General features: G+C 28.7%; 1 long non-coding RNA gene across 1 annotated transcript; it reads right to left on the bottom strand.

Annotated features, from left to right (window-relative positions):
- Positions 1–13,472: 13,472 nt before the first annotated feature.
- LOC131601157 (uncharacterized) lies at positions 13,473–14,191 on the bottom strand. Its single transcript, XR_009283589.1, has 2 exons — positions 13,763–14,191; positions 13,473–13,628 (listed from the first exon to the last, which is right to left on the bottom strand). It is a non-coding gene; the product is annotated as an uncharacterized LOC131601157 (long non-coding RNA).
- Positions 14,192–18,739: the final 4,548 nt, after the last annotated feature.

Raw genomic sequence — 18,739 nt, 5'->3', positions numbered from 1 at the left:
ATGAATTAATTAATATCATAAAATTAATTTTTTTAGATTTTTTTTTGTTGTTTCGGAGATGCATCTCCGAATTTGTCAAAATTCCAATTTTTGGGAATTTTTCGGAAATGCACTTCCGAAGTCTGAAAAAATTTTGAAAAAAAAATATTTCGGAAATGCATTTCCGAAGCGGGGTAAAATTGGGTTTTCGCAGGGGGTGACCCCCATAGGGAGGTGGGTAAAGAAATTTTCTGTAAAAATGATGTTACTTATCATTTTGTTACTTGTGTGATAGTACATTTGCCAAACTCAACCACATTAAATGAGAAACTCTCTAATTTTTCACCTTTTACCAACATGTTTTTGTGTACAATATTTTTTTTTTGATATAGTTTTTGTTTACAATTTTACCAACACGTAAAAGTGCACAAAAATCTCTACTATGCTAAATCCATCCTCATCTTAGGACACAAGATGAATCAATATTAATTTGCATCAACTTCTTCAAAGCATTCTTATAAGCCACAATCTTGTTGATGAATATTTACCTCTTCTATGTTACAATATGTTTCTTGTGAGAGTTAATACCATTAAACAAACTAAATATATCATTATTATATCTTTATTTTCAAAATATTGATAATGAGAAAAAGATAAAGATGACAAAAATATAAAAAAAATCATTCTTAAGACCTAATTCATCCAACAAATACGACAAAACTAAATTGAGATCTTATCTGAGCTCAAATATGATACTGCTTATCCGCGCGAATTGTAATAGTTATCGTCATTTCGTATCGTCATTTTGTCAATAAAATCAAATAAAATAATAATCAACCCTCTTAGGTAGCTTTCTTGCAAAGAAAGACCCATTCATTAATGGAGGCTTTCCAGTTGGGGATAGTGCTAAAAGAACAATTATCCTATCATCAATCACTTTTGGAGATAAAGGGGTAGTGGACTTAGGTTTGAAATCCACTATATATGTGGAATCTTTCATAGTATATTATGTAGAAATGGAATCTTTTTCTTTAGTTCAATCATGCATAACTTGCTGTATTTTTGTAGCTATATCGGAGTATAAAAGCTACAATATTGATAATACAAAAATTAATTTTCATCTATAAACGGTTTTTTATTGGACAGTATAGAACTTATTGTCCTACTCCTATCGATAGTGTATATATACCTAACTGAATAATAGTACATACGTAATTAAACTGGTAAAATCATCATGTAGTGTTTGGCTGACACGTCCAATTTGAAATCTTATGAAAGTTTTAACTAACACATGAATAAAAATATATCAAATCTAAAGTTTATTTGGATTTTTCAGGAAAAATACTCAGTGGGAAAAAAATATTCATGGACAATTGGGAGTGTTATTATTAGAGCAGTTAAATGGGCCGGTTCGGTTCAGCCCGCTTTGGTTTGGTGGACCAATATTTTTAAATGGGTTGGTCTGTCCTGACCCGATTATTAAATGGACTACGTAAAATGAGTCCAGTCCATTTTCAAAGCCCCTTGCAGTCCGGTGGGACAGCCCGACCCATATTTTAATATTATAGTTTAATTTTATAAAAAAGATGTAATGGATAAATGCACACATAGTAAATAAAGAGTCATCATAAATATATATAAGTGACGTTTAAAATATTTATCCATATATATATATATATATATATATATATATATATATATATATATATATATATATATGAATATATATATATATATATGAATACAACAAAATCATCCATGTAAAAGTACAAAGTAACTTAATATTATCATTTATAATTATCAAATTTTCTCTCCATCTCACAACAATTTCCTTTATCACATCATCTTGAAAATATATCTTCATCCTCTTTAACTTTTCTTTATCACTTGAAAATAGATATATGAAATCATATCTTATCTCAACCTTTTTTCCTCAAAATTTACCAAAATCTTTTTTAATGGGTCAGCCCAAAGCCCGCTTGGCCCGACCCGACCCAGCCCATAAAAAACATAGGTCTGATGGACTGACCCAAAAAGATAGGGCTGTGTTTTTTTAAAGATATTTTACGGTCCGAGCCACGCTAAATTGTTAGGCTTATGAGTCGGTCCGATAGACCGAGCCCATTTTGACAGCTCTAATTATTATGTTAGTTAGGAATTAATACTTTTAAAATAAAAGGTGAAAACTAAATATAAAACTAAAAATTGTATATCCTTAACTCACTGTTAATTGAAAACTTCATAATAATTGATTTCAATAAATTTATAAATGTTTTGAATTTTGTTTTTCTTTTGAAAAATAGGGAATGTAGATGAAAGATGTGCATTCCAACGTGCATGTTCATTAAATTTTCTTATATAATTAAAAATAATTAAACGTTTATTTAATAGTAGAAAGATCCATCTGCTGCAGCCACGTTCAAGTTCTACTATCATTATTTTTTAATTATTTAAAATTATTTACAGTTAGAGAAGATGAAAATATATTTTTAAGGATTTGCATAATAAGAAATATTTTATAGAATAAATTTCTGTATTATATTCTGTTTGATAGTCTATATATTAGACTATTTTTTTCTTTAACAAAATGTACTATATTTAATATTATCTATAATTAAATATATATATTTTTTATAAATTTGTATTTTTAAATTTATTTTTAATGAAATTTACAGAATTTGAGATCATATACTAAGATTTTGCTGTCCTTAAAAATAAAAGGTCTTACTCTTACTCTCTAAAGATTTTTTTTAAGCAATGCCTCGTTGTCTTAGTACTAGAAACTTCTTAAATGGAAGAATATGAATATGTATACATAGTGGAAAAAATCCTACTTATTCCTTCTACAGAATAAATCATATGATAGTTTTTATTCTTGATTATTTTACAGTTAGGTACAATTAATTTATATCGTTTGTTAAAGTTGATTCATGAAAATGTGTAATTTATTTAATCTACTACTTCAACAACCAACCAACCAAGTTTTATTCTCTTAAATATCATCGGTTAAATGAATCTCGATATTTAAAAAAAAAAATTCTTTTATAACTTTTTTAGGTCTTTATTTATCTTTAATTGTTTGACTCCTCTACATGTGATATAATCTCCTTACCACATAATCTATATGTCTTATCTATACACTAGTAACAAACCCGTGCGTTCGCACGGGTTATGGTGTGGGACGCGCATTTGTTTCTGTTGTATATTTTTTAATGAAAAAATATCTGGTTATCCGTGAAAAAATAATAATTAAATGTAATTAATAAAAAAATATTTTGATCAGTAACTTCATGTCCCGTTAATAATCAATATTTTAATCAATAACTTCATGTTCGCGTGTACAAATATTATTTTGATCAATAACTTCATGTCTCCGCGTATCTTAAAAAATATTTTGATCTGTAACTTCATGTCCCGATAATAATCAATATCTTGATCAGTAACTTCATGTTCTCGTTTCCAAATATTATTTTGATCAATAACTTCATGTCCTCGTGTACCTTAAAATATATTTTGACCAGTAACTTCATGTCCCGTTAATAATCAATATTTTGATCAGGAACTTCATGTCCCGTTAATAATCAATATTTTGATGTGTACAAAAGAATATATATTAGAAATTTAGGATTTAAAGATAAAATCTGAGTTTGATTTGTATAAGTTTTATTTTTTCTATATTTTTTTTATGTGTATTGTATCCTATTCTAGATAAGTAGATGCTTAATTTTTTTTCATTAAAACATTGTAAATGCAAAAAAAAACTAAATTATATATTGATAAGACCACATATACATAAATACATTTACATGTATTACTTCATGATAGGTTGTACAATGATTTTACTGCATTGACTTCTAGGGTAAAAGAGTTAATGTATTAGACTATTTGAAGCTTTAGCCTCTCACCCTTCCTCTTCTTACACCTTACTCTAAACTCTAACCTGCAACATTTTAATACAGTTTTAAAATATAAAAACTCAAACTTATATATCCAAAAACAACCAAATAATTTATTATTATCATTAATTCTAAAATAGTACAATAAATATTTGTCATATTATATTAATTTTTTATTTAATAATAATAAATATGTGTCTTATATTTAATTATTTATTTATATTTATAAATACACAATTTCTTACCTTAAATTGGACCTAAATTATTACGGTCTAAATCGACCTAATTTCATGTATATTTGACCATTTTTCGTTCAATTTTTATATAGATATGAAGAAAAAAGATGCTGAGATTCAAACATTTCACTATGAAATTACCATAACATTTAATGCCCTTACTTTTGACAGAGCAGTTACTTATTGTCTTTTGCTCTGAAAAATTGAAATGACAACTCCTTCTTTTAAGAGCTAACTTGTGCCCCAAGGATACAAGTTAACAGCTAAATTTAGAAAAAATTATTTGAAAATTGTGTATTTTTTCATTAAAAACTTATCATTAATGTTTTCGATTACTTTTTTCAATACATACTTTCTATTTATGAGTTTCTTAACTTGTGCCCTTAGGGCACAAAAGGCACAAGTTAGAATTATCCTTTATTATATTTATATTTCTTAAAGAGTACAATTTCTATACGTTTCCACTTTTCTAATATTTTTTTTACTTTAACATACAAAATTTTGTATACATACTCTATTCTCTCTACCACTTGAAAAAAACAAACCCAACTTATTATTGTGCATCATCCTCTCAAATATCAATCTCTCATTTCATATTCTCATTAACTAAATAAATACCAATTATATTATAGTAACAATTAAAGTCTAACTTTAAACTAACTAAATTTCATTAAATAAAATACACTATATCACTATAAATTTCATTTTTTTTCTCTATCTCACCAAAACCCCATTTTCTTTCTCCTCATTACCCAAAAGTTTTAATATACCTTAAACAACACATTTCTCTCTCCTCTCACCAAAACCCCATTTCTTTCTCTCTTTTTGAGTTATTTTTATAATAAAAATAATTGAATTATTTAAACTCATTTAATTCCTTTTAAATTGGGCTAACATAAATATTTTCAAGATATACAAAAATTGAATTAAATAACATTAAAATTGAAGTTTAATATCAGTGTTTTAACCACAGAAACAAAAACATGGCTACTGCAACAATGACTCTTACCTGCACAAATAAAACTTATCAGAAATAAAAAAACACTTGCAGAGTATAACTTATTTATCAAGGAGAATTAAAAATATTTCAAAAAAATTACCATGCTCTTTCACCAAAATTTTCGGCTTTTTTTCATTACAGCAGAACCTTTAGATAAGACTCATAAAACTCAACCTTTAATGAAATTAAAAGAAAATCAATAAAAAATTATATGACACAAAACAATACTTCCCTCATTTTAGAGACCTTATATAGACACAGATCTGATAGATTTAAACGAATCGATAGATACAAATTATAGCATATTATTATATCATAGATTAAACAAGAATAATAAGAACGGTGTACCTTGTTAGGATTGAAGAAACTACCGATACCTTCTAGGATTATAGAAATTGCTGTCAGAGAGTATGAGAGGATGACTACCCTCATTACCGTTTAGGGTTTTCACTATATGTTAATCGTTTAATGGGGCAACGCTTAAATAACTAAACGGCTGAGGGCAGGGACCTCTCATTGGGCTTAACTGAATGGTCCAACCCATCACGGTCCAATCAGAGACAATAGCCCAATTAGATTATTCATCTATAAATACTTAATAACAATAGACCATAATTTATATTAATAATAATTTCTAATAATTGATTATTGTTAATCCATAATTGATTAATTAAATAATTAATCCAACATTCTCCCACTTGGATGACAATAATCAACTATTAAAATTATATAAATTTTAATACTAGAATTTTAATTACGATCAAAGTACTTGTTCACATAACAAAAGTAAACTTCAACATTGCAGAAATGAATCCGATAGGGAAAACATATCATACAAGCCAAAGAAATGTTACATTTTATAATAAAATGATGAATTTAGAGAAACATAATTCATATAAGAAAAATATGTTATTAAACAATGGCCCAAGCATATGAAAATGCTATTAATAAACTCCCACTAACCCAAAATATCATAAGATTTACTCATGTGTATAAGTCTGTGATCAATGATTTACTAATGAGTTTTTACATTAAAGGTCATAGCATATCCACGTAGGTCTAAGAATAGTAATTACATATAGGAGTTACCCTATTACAAGAATAATTACATTTAATCATAAGTACCTTCATAACACAATATCATACTCGATAGGAGTATTGATATTTACTTGTACTTTCATATTATGACCTGACAAAAGTGGACTATTGAAGATAGAATAACACAATATTATCGCATGCCAAAGAATTATTGTGTCTTTTCAATATTGACCAAACATCAAACATGATGCTTCCTGAGATTAAAAAGAATAACATATATCTCAGTATAATATAATAAGACTTCTTAGAATATTATATATTTTGAAGTCTTCTTAGAATATGTCATATTTTATAGTGCACACAAGAATATATGACAATATGAGAATAATAATCTAAATTAGATTATATAATTTTGTACACATATACTCCCACTGATCCACATGTATAAAGATTTTTGGAGCCCACAAGTATTGTATAATATATCATCAACAGAGTTTTACAAACTCAACCACCTATTTTGCACATAAATAGAATATATCATTATTGATATAATTTCACATGAATATAGCAGATCTATTAACAAAAGTGGTTACAAAATAACAATATGAAACTCAATATTTACCGAAGAAATTTTTTATAATCTAAATTTGAGTTTCATAGTTAACCACATATTCTGCATTTAGAATTAAGGAGATTGTTACAATTTATAATACAAAATCTCCTTATAACAATTGTGATTCTTATAATCATTTTCATAAACTAAATAATTTTCACGTAAGAGAGTATGATGATTATATAAAACACAATTATCATCATATGAGTGAGATTAAATCATAGTATAATTATGACATAGAATTATATACTATTTTAATAGCTCATCCAAATCTCAAATGCTACAATTATAATCACACTCACACACATTTGAGAAAACATATTATGTTATACGCAGCGGAAAAAATATGAGACTTAATTTTAACTATTATTAAGGATACAACACAAATAGTTATAAACTTTTATTAATAACATAAGACTATAATATCCTCAATACAAGTCTCCAAAATGTTTATTACTATTAAATAAATAATATTAGTTTCTAATATAATTGACATGTTAAATTCTCCCACTTGATAGATAATAATAGTTGAATTATTAACTCAAAAGTTTAAAATATATTTTAAACTTATATTAAATTATTTTATCTATCACACAATTATCATGTCATGTAACGTCATACCAATGGGATATGTCCATCACTTACATAATACAAAGAGAATTAAAATCTTTTTTTTTTTTTAAATAGTGAAAATAATTTTTTTTTGAATTTTATAAAGTATTACATATCCTTTTAAAATAATAGTATCAACAATACTAAACAAGAAATATAACAATGTACAAATATTACGTCACAAAAAAAATCCAAATACCGATAGGATACTCGAATCATAATTTATGTAATTATAAATCGCAAGTACATTGAACCAAAACAAATTATATTAATAATAAGATACCGATAGGGTATAACTATTATCAATATAATATTATATATAATTAAAAATAAATTTAATTACTTTATTAACAAAATTTATACAATTATACATGTATTAGATAGTATTACAATCTTACAAATTATAATTGAATAAATAATTATATATAATAGAACTCTCAAATAATTTTATTTGAAATACTCCAAAAAAGTATAATTTTAGTTTAAAATGGAGTTTATTAACCAGAAATCTATACAAGATTAAAGAGTTTTAAATTTCAAAAACTATTCTAATTAATAGTATATAAATGCACATTTTATATTTTCGTAAAAGAAGTATATAATATTTAAACAAATACCTCCTTAGATGCAATTATATAATATAACTCACGAGATTTTAAAATAATTAAATCATACTAACCTTGTAATATGTGACATGCATCCTTGCTCTTGAGTCACTAAACTTTGATGACTTTAGGATATTACAATATCATCTCAAAAGTTCATAAATCAAGTAAATCATTCATAAATCAACAACAAATCATCATAACAAATAAAATATTCTAATATGACAAATTGCAAGGATGATATATTCTTAGCGGTTTATAAATCAAGAATAAATCCTTATACCAAAATAAATCAATATGATTTACATAACCAATAAATTAAATGACTAATAATTTTAATTGTCTCAAATATTTCTAATAAAATGGAATTAATACCAACAATAAATTTCCAATTTCAATATTCAAGAATTAAAATAAAATTTCAATTAAATATTCTTGTAATGATTATAGAAAAAATATTCTAATCATAACTAAAAACATGATAACTAAAATCATGATTTTATTCCATAAATAAAATAAGATATCAAATCAATTTACTATAGAATCAAAATAAATTGATATAATATGTTTCCAAGTGTCAAAAAATATTCAGAATAAATCATAATTATTATTCGACACACCAAAAAATTATTTACGAAAAATTAATGATTTTCAATTGAATTATATACACAACCAAATATAATTTTATTTTAATGCCAAATAATGTCATGGACTGTTTAAAATAATAATTAGATTATAACTAATTTCAAAAGAATGACATACATCATTGTCTAAAAAAATCATTAAACTTTAATGACACATAGATATCACTATTTCATCTTAAAAATTAATAAATTATCAATAAATCATGTTCTTCATAAATAAAATTCAATGAAATCAATTTTATTGACAAATAAATGGGAGAAACAAATTAATTATGTGTCCCATAAGGTTGTATATTGTGATATTAAATTATTAATGTTGGTAATTATTGCTATAAACCAATTCATTATTGATCCAAAATAATAAAAATAGAATACTTGAATAACCATTAAAATCCGAACATATGGATTGAAGTGAATGGGTTTGAAGCTTAAAATGAAAAAAAAAATCACACACTACTTTATGGAACCGATAATGATAATACTTCTCACAAAATTCTATAATTATTATTTTTTCCTTATTATTAATTTAGGAGGATTAATGAATTAAGGTGTGTGACTAAGAAAGAGAAAATAAGTCACGCTCAAATACCGCACTTGACCAGTTTTCACACTAAACCAGTTTTCAGAATATGAAAACGACATTCTTTGTATCCAATGCAAAATAAATCATACACGTTCATCACAACAATTGAATTTGAATATTATATATTCTACTATATAAATACTATCAGGAAGAATATTTTCATATATATTTTACAATCTTCATCCAAAATTGCGTAACGCCATAAAAGAAAACCATAACTATACGCTATAAATAAATTAGTCATATTTCCAATCGATTTTCGATTCAAAATTATTATTTTGTTTTAATCCCAACAACATTCATGTTTCTAAGTTAACAATAGCTATAAATCGTATCTAACCATGCTCTGATACCAATTGATAGATTTAAACGAATCGATAGATACAAATTATAGCATATTATTATATCATAGATTAAACAAGAATAATAAGAACGGTGTACCTTGTTAGGATTGAAGAAACTACCGATACCTTCTAGGATTATAGAAATTGCTGTCAGAGAGTATGAGAGGATGACTACCCTCATTACCGTTTAGGGTTTTCAAAATATGTTAATCGTTTAATGGGGCAACGCTTAAATAACTAAACGGCTGAGGGCAGGGACCTCTCATTGGGCTTAACTGAATGGTCCAACCCATCACGGTCCAATCAGAGACAATAGCCCAATTAGATTATTCATCTATAAATACTTAATAACAATAGACCATAATTTATATTAATAATAATTTCTAATAATTGATTATTATTAATCCATAATTGATTAATTAAATAATTAATCCAACATTCACTTGCATTTTCTAGACACAGATCCACCTGCATTTTATTAGATAAAAAAGCAACAAACATTAAAAAAAATATAGGAGGTTAAAAATACAAATAAGTAACTTGTGATTATATTTAATCAAAATTAAGTTATGAAACTTTAGAAGAGTTAGATCTACATATAGAATTTAAATAAAAAAAGTTTTTATATTTATGAGGCTTTTGCATCTAATATCTCAATGATAAAACAAAAGTCATAAGTTTTATTGTATTAGATTCAAACATGGGTTTATATTTACCTTGATTAAAAGTGGGTTTTCGAAATGATAACCATCTTTAGTACAAGTAAGAGAATGAGAGAGATTCTGAAAGAGATGAAATTTGGAATAGTTTTAGATCATCTCCAGCGGATTGTTTCTTCCTTAAGTTCACCAGCTGTCAAGCATGGCATCTGAAAAAGCTACTGTTGAAGTTCGCCATGCTGGCAAACGTTGCAATGCAATGCAACCGTAATTTTCAATAAAATAGTAATAAAAGGATAATCAGCCTTTCAACAATGCCACTCACTTGTTTTTTTTTTCTTTTCATTTTTATTTTAATAATTAATTGTGGGACCCAATATGAGTTCCTTAAAGTTGCACCTTTGGAGTAAAAATTAGATGAGTTACTTCAAGATGATGTGGCTTAATAGGTCCTACAAAGAACTAAAAAATGAGTAACACCATTGGAGATGTTCTTAGAAAGGATATTAAAGAGAGATAGGGTTTGTATTGATTGAAGCAAATCCATGTTTGCAAGCAAAGTAAAAAATAGTAATACAATCTTTTAATGGTTTTGGAAAACAATTTACAATTGACACTATGATTCTCATTAGTTGTCACATTCGGTGTAAAACCAGTGTAAAATTTATGTCAATGTCGTTCTATGGTTGTGTACTGTACATCATTGTGAGAGAATTTATGAATTTCAAACAGTTTGATTAGTTTGGGTAATTTGGAGTGTGAATCAAAGTTTAAGATCTGTTGGATTGTCTTATTGAAGGCTTATCTTTTGACATAAACACGGATGCTGAATCAATTTCTTTATTTGGTGTAAATGCATTGAGGTATATATAATCGACAAGGAATCATTTATTCAATAGTTTCATTGTTTTGTAATTTATAATGTTACTAATGATTTTATTATTTTCTTGATAAAAAGGTTAAAGCGGAAGTCAAAGTAATATGGAAGGGTTGGCTGAAACCTGAAACTACTTTCATCAGTGAAAATGGTTGAAGCAAACTATGGCATGCCTGCATTGTAAAATAAGTTAATTTCTTTTGTATTTTTTTTATATTAGAGTTGTTTGTAAATGATTGAGTAAAATATAGTCAAATTATAATAGTTGCTAAAGATAACTTGATGGCATAGTGAGAATTTTTCATCAAGAATGTTGTTTAGTAGAGTAGTAATAAAAATGAGTTATTCTTTAGTCTTATACTGAGTGTCACTTTATTAAAAAAAAGTTGTCAATGAAAGAGTATAATAATTTCCTCAAAAAAAAAAAAAGGAAAAAAAGAATGAGCCTAACAATTATATAAAATTATTAGTTAACTATTTGATGTTATAATTAAAAAGAAATAATTAATGATCATCTACTTATTTTGAGATAATATGACTTTATAATATTTGTCATCTACTTTTTAAAAATAATATGACTTTTAAAATAGAGAAAAGGGGTGATGCACTGACAGTGTAAAAATTAAACCATTTTTTTATTAAAAAAAAACTTAATGACATGGCACATATGATTTTCTATTGGATGACAGTGTAAAATTATTTTACACTGTCAGTGCACTACCTTTTAACTCTTTAAAATATAGCAAAATATGTTTGTAGTATGTAAAAAAAATGCTTGTAGTCCCTATAAAATTATCAAAAATGACAAATTACGTGCAAAAGTAATTTTATAGAGACTAAAAGTCGATATTTTTTTATAGGGACTAAAAATCAAAATTGAAATATTTATAGAGACCAAAAACATATTTAACACTTTAATATAATAATCAATATTACACTATTTACATATACGGATTTATTATCTCTTTTATAAAATAAACTCTATTGATTAAATAATTTTATTTTATTTATTTCATTTTTGTTAAATTTTGTAAACAAATGCGCATACCACTCAGAGAAAGTATAAAGTTATTTCAAATATGTTTATACATAGATAAATGTTATCTATGATCCATATATATATGTTTTTTATAAATAATAATTTTTTTTTGATAAACCTATTTTATTATTTTTTACATTTTTATTATATTTTAAAAACAAGTGCGCGTCCTACACCCGAACCCGTGCGAAAGCACGGGTTTGTTGCTAGTTTTCAATAAAATAGTAATAAAAGGATAATCAGCCTTTCAACAATGCCACTCACTTGTTTTCTTTTTCTTTTCATTTTTATTTTAATAATTAATTGTGGGACCCAATATGAGTTCCTTAAAGTTGCACCTTTGGAGTAAAAATTAGATGAGTTACTTCAAGATGATGTGGCTTAATAGGTCCTACAAAGAACTAAAAAATGAGTAACACCATTGGAGATGTTCTTAGAAAGGATATTAAAGAGAGATAGGGTTTGTATTGATTGAAGCAAATCCATGTTTGCAAGCAAAGTAAAAAAATTGAGTCTCCTGCAGACATGATGGGAAATGATGGAAGGAAATAATGCAGACGGTGATGGGAAAGGATGAAGCAAAGCAGATAAAAAGAAGTATAATAATCACAGGCAATATATCTTTACATTTGAGCACGTGACTATTGAAGTTATTGTCATCTCATCTTATCAAGTCTTGTATCTAGAGTAAAAGTTTTAATTACAAAATCCATTAATCAACCATCATATCAAAAGTAATATAAATATACCATAAAGAATGATGAATATAATTTATAAACTATTGAGTAAAATCAATTTTTAATTTCAACACGAGGTGACAACACTTTCAGAATTTAACCCAAAAAAATTTTAGTCAATAGAAATTTAGCTTAGAGAGAAAAAAAAAATAGAAAAAAATAATATTAAAAACAATTTAAAAAACTAAAAAAATAACAGTTTAATGGAAAAGACAATTAATAAAAAATTTATAAAGCAAATAAAATATTAAAAAATAATGATTTGTTTGCTCAGCATTTCCAAATATACGACAATAAATTTTGACTAAAATTATGATAATAAATTTTTATTAAAGATATTTATTAATTATTAATAATTTAGATATATATGCTATCAATATCATCATCATGTTCTAAATCTTGTTTCTCACTTATTGCTCAAGATTCTAGACATATCTACTATCTTTAATTTTCATATGATTTCATCACTCCATCCCGGTGTCATCTCCTTATTGGTCTTCCAGGATTTCATTCTTATCCTTTCCCACCTAAAACAAAAATTTCCAGAAACATGAAAAACAACAACCAAAATTTCAATCACATTTCTAACACATTCATCCACAAACTCAGATAAATCAAGAAATTCAACTAAAATTTTGAACAGAATCATCCTTCTTAACAAATTCCTTCAACATACAATTAACAAAATCAAAAAATAAAACCCAAAACTCCAAATCTTCAAGAATCTCATCCTCAACCTCTATCCAATAGTCTTTGCTAATAGTCTCTGCTACAAAGTAAGACAACAAAAATTATCATGTCAATGGGGATAAGATTGTTAGAAACCAACCGACATTAATAGAAAAAAGAGAAGGACAGTCACAAAATTGAAATATACAATTTCTATAAAAAAAATCTTACCTGAACTCGGATGAAGAAGATGAACACTTACTTCCTCAACAAACCTATTCAAAAAATTAATCAAGAAAATAATGAGTAAAGCCAATCATTAACCATGCATCAATAAATTTTTTTTTCTTCTTATGAAGACAAGTTTGCAAGAATTTTTGTTAACTATTTCTTAAAAAATAGAAATAAGGAGAAGAAATAATAATCAAAATATTTTATAAACCATTTTCATAAACAATTTTTTCGTAAACCATTTTTGTAAATCATTTTGAAAGAGAAAAAGTATAATAAGAATGATGAAGAAAGAAGAGGAAGAAGTGGAAGAAAGAAAATAGGAAGAAGGAAATAAAGTGGGTAGAGTTGTGGTAGTGGTAGAAAGAAATGAAAAGGTAGTGGGAGAGAGAAATGAAAAAAAGATTTTGAAAAAAATGCATTCATCATGAGAATAGTATTTGTCTTTCCAAAGCATGCAATGAAATGTGGTGATAGAAACAAAAGTTAGAATAGGGGAAGATGGTGAAGGTGTCCACGTGGAGCAATGTGGAAGCAAAGGGGCATTTAGGTATTTTCCACAACAGTTTTTTTTCTTATATTGTAGATATTCAAACTAGATAAGTCTATTTTCCACTATCTTTTCTATTATAGGAATTATCCCAACATTTCTCTAATGTTGCAATTTCTAATCTTACCATCTCTACCACATTTTAATTATTCTCGTTTTGATTCTTCATGACTCCACATTTCATCTCCTACACCGTTGTTCGATAAACTTTTCCCTTCATTTTGAGTAGTAACCACATAAAAATCTTGAAGCCCTAATCCATTTTAACCCACACCTTATATTTTACATATATTCCATTAAGGAACCATAAATGAGAAGTTAAATGGTGGTGATGGTGGATCGTGGTCTCCGATGCAGTGGACTGGGGGATATGCAAAGTTAGTACTTCAAAACTCAAGTCAGTATATGAAGAAGAAGAAGAAGAGTTAAATGAAATTATTTGAAACTTGTTACCTCAATTCGGTGTCTACTCTCAACATATATATAGAGAGAAGGGAAAATAACAAACTAGTTATTTGCGGATAGTCATTGGATGTGCTTTATGGTTGAGTCTCTTGACATCACAAAGATGATAATTTTTGTTGATTCGGAAGATTATGGAAGGAGTGGGACCTTTATGAGTTTAATTGTTTCCTCCTCCTATATTTCATTTCATGCAACTGCAAAGTTAGTGTATTATGAACAAGAAATCACAGAAAAGTATTCCTAAGTCTCAAAAGGATATTCCATCTTATTGGATGGATCCTGTTTAATCTTCCACTACTTCTGTTTTTGCTAAAACATGTGGTCTTGACGGTGTTTCTACAAAAGTTAGCTTGTCTTGTGATTAGGGAACCATGATTTCCTCTGAAGACGAAAGAATATGCGATAAGTATGATATTTGCGTCATTACTTTTATGAATGTGCTTTCTTCACCATGGACATTCATCTTCCTTTCATTGCTTTTGAGATAGAAGTTATGAAACATCTGGCCATGGATCTTTCGTAACTCCACCCTTCATTCTGGGTATATATGATATTCTACTAGTATTAGTGTGATAATGTGAATGGAAAACCATGTGTGTTTCTCTTCTTCTACCCCTTTAAACATCTTTGTGACTCGGCAGCCCAAACTAGGGGTAGGACATTACTTCGTCTCAAGTTGATTATTCCTCTTCTAGAGCTCCCGCCCTTTTAAAATGATTTTTTCTAGTGACCACCGTCATCTTTGAAGCCCACGCTATAATTTGTGATGTTGGTAATGGAGTAGAGCACAAATGTTCCAACCTATTTTCCAAGTATAAGATTGAAGGCAACTTTCTGTTGGGGAATTACTTTTTGTATATAGGGAGAAGGATCTGTCTGAAGAGGCTCAACGTCAAAAAGGACGGTTAGTTAAGTTCATCAATCATCTAGGATATACAGGGGGAGCTATCCCAATGATGGAGGATGATAAGAAATGTTTAAAGCGCCTTATTATCATTCAGGTGTTGATAAAAACTCATTCTCAGGAAAAGAGAAAAACCATTTTTGGTAAGCTTTGAACTTTTTGGGTTTTATGGTATTTTTAACCTGAATGCCTCTAATGTATAAGTTTTACTCATTAGTATGCAAAGAGCATGGGTAATGAAGAACATTTCTTTCTCCGAAGGCGTGGAGTATAGCCGGGTAAAAATAATGTCGACGCAGAGAACTTATCGACTTCATCAAATGCCCCTAGTGAATCTCTTGCCCTTTATTGATGGGATTCGGATCCCACTCTATAAAAGGTCATCAACCCCCTCATATGGATGAAGACTGCGCTTACTTTGCTATATTTTCCGGGTCCGTTATGGAGGAAGAAATGGGCTTACTTGTAGGTATACCCGGCGCACTTCGTTTGCTATGAGGCTTTCTGGTTCGACTGACTTCACACTGAAAACCAATGAATGGAGGACCGTATCTGAGACCTGAAGCTTTACCGAGATAAGTACATGCATGAGGCAAAGGAAACTTCCACCTCTCTCTCTGGAGGGAAGAATGTTTGCTTTCCTTGAAGCTTGCTAGTTCTCTTTTCAACCAGGTAACTCAGTTGGTAAGGAATATGGTGATGAAAAACCAGGCTCTATATGTTGTTCAAAGTAATGTGGGGTCTGCTAAAAAGAATTAGAGCTCTTGTACTCTTAAAATTCTTTGTTGACTCAATAACTGGCTGATTATACGAGTTCCACCTTTGATGCGGTTTTGTAGTCGTTTGAAAAAGCTTTGGATCAAGTGGAGTATTTCCACCACCCTTTGACACTTTCCAGGGAATAAATTCGGCCTAATCAAGCTGTTATAGATAGGAAGATTGTTTCCATGCGGAAATAGGCATGTCGAGGCCATCATCCACTTTTTTTAGTTACTTATTTGATAGTACCTTTAATGTAAAAGTATATAGAAAATATTTTTTGATTGAAATAAATAACTTTGTTACATGTTTAAGGCCGTTTTTGTATGATTCTGAGTACATAGCTCTGTATTTTTGTGACTTTATGAAGCCTTTCCCCGAAGTTTCACTAGATGTCGTTATGACAATGAAAGAGGGAATACAAATTTTATTACTTCTCGGTACCTGCTTTGAGGTATTTGGCATGATCTTAAATGCACAACTCCTTATCTTTATGTACTTACGAGGTCTTCCCTCGAATTTTATTGTACGTCACTAAAGTCGTTCCCAACCAAGGTTCGGATCCCTTTCCCCTACTGCTGAATGCGGTAAAGCGGCAAGCAAAAAGTAATAGGTATTATTTATTACCGGGTGATATAGGTTATATCGTATCGTAGTCCACAGAGATTGGTGATACCGAACTGCCGTTCGACGGTTTCTTATGGTATTGAGTTTGGGTTAAAATGGGTTGAAAGCAAACAAGTAAAAATTAACATATGAACATAAAAAGAATTCATTCTTGATAGAGAATAGCTTATTTGGTTTGAATCTAAACTACTCCTCACAAACTTAGATTTATCACTCCGCCGTACTCAATCTACAATACTCGTCAGAATCACCACATATCCCTCACATCAATGTCCATGTCTGCAACACCGACGGAAATTCACTATATTGCTCTTTCGACGATGTCTCCACCGATCGAACAACACAGAGACATTAAACTCAGATATTATGTGGATGTTAACCCTAATCCTATGTCTAGAATCAAAAGCTAACAGATATCCCCCTAATCAAGATCTATGGTGTCCATGTCTGCAACAACACAAATCCAGAGCATTTAAGCAAAAAGATCAAGGAAACACCGATTAAGATTTGTAAAGCAAATATATTATACAACTAGTACAAAGAGTAACAAACATCCATGTGTTTAGAGTAAACTTACAAACAAACCCAACAAAAATGGTTACAAAGAGAAGAGGAGGAGGAGAAAACCAAATCTTTCGCGGTGTCAATCACGATCAATCGAGCTCCCGACCAAGAATCTTCCGATTACAAGCCACAAATGTTGTTTTCTAAGCTCAATCTACCAAAAATGACCTAGGATGAGTTGGGGTTCAAAAATACCCAAAACATACCTAAAAAATATGATTTTACAACATATATACCAAAATTGAAGTCGCAGACCGCGCTAAGCGCGCCCACCGCGCTAAGCGGGCTATTTTTTATTGTTCTGAAACCGCCAGACCGCGCTTAGCGCCAAAAACCCGCGCTAAGCGCCCAACTCTCTGCCAAACGGGTCAAAAATGCTTCCAGACCCCGCTTAGCGCGCTCAACAGAACAGCAAATCTTATTTTGGTCATATCTTGAGAACCGTAACTCCGATTTGCGCCCGGTTCGAAGCGTTGGAAAGCTTATTCCATGCTCTATCTAACAATGAACAAATTGCAACCAAATTGATGAATTTGATCATCCTTATTTTGAGCCTTGCCCGTCGATGAATTGGTAAAATCGCGTGCTCGTCGCCGTGTCTTCGACACTTTATTCCTCAAAGCTTTGAACACGCATAAATACCTACAAAAAGACAACAAAACTATCAAACGGTACATATTTACGCGAAAACGTAACAAAACACAAACGATACAAATATACACAAAAACGGGGAATTATTCAAACGGTATTAACAAAAAGTATCGATAAGTGCCACTATTTACAAACACAAAATAACTACATTTTGGCACTTAACAACTCTCCCCAACTTGAATTTGTTTGTCCTCAAACAAGGCCAAACACTCAAAGAATCAAAAGTAAAAATCCAAAGAATCAAGAATCAACACAGTTTAGAAAACGAAACAATTGCACAGCTCAAACCAAAAACGTACAAACAAAGTAAAAACTTACCACAATCCTACAACGACGCATGAAAATGAAACGGATCCTAAGTACAAAAGTCATACAAAACATCCTAAAACAAAACAAGCTCAATAATGAATCACGCCTAGCAAAAACTCATCGGTAGATGAAAAACACCGAAAGGTGA

The sequence above is a fragment of the Vicia villosa genome, linkage group LG1 (genome assembly GCF_029867415.1).
Source record: "Vicia villosa cultivar HV-30 ecotype Madison, WI linkage group LG1, Vvil1.0, whole genome shotgun sequence".
Taxonomy (NCBI): Eukaryota; Viridiplantae; Streptophyta; class Magnoliopsida; order Fabales; family Fabaceae; genus Vicia; species Vicia villosa.
The sequence above is the reverse complement of the archived record's forward strand: the minus strand, read 5'-3'. Positions and strand labels throughout refer to the sequence as shown.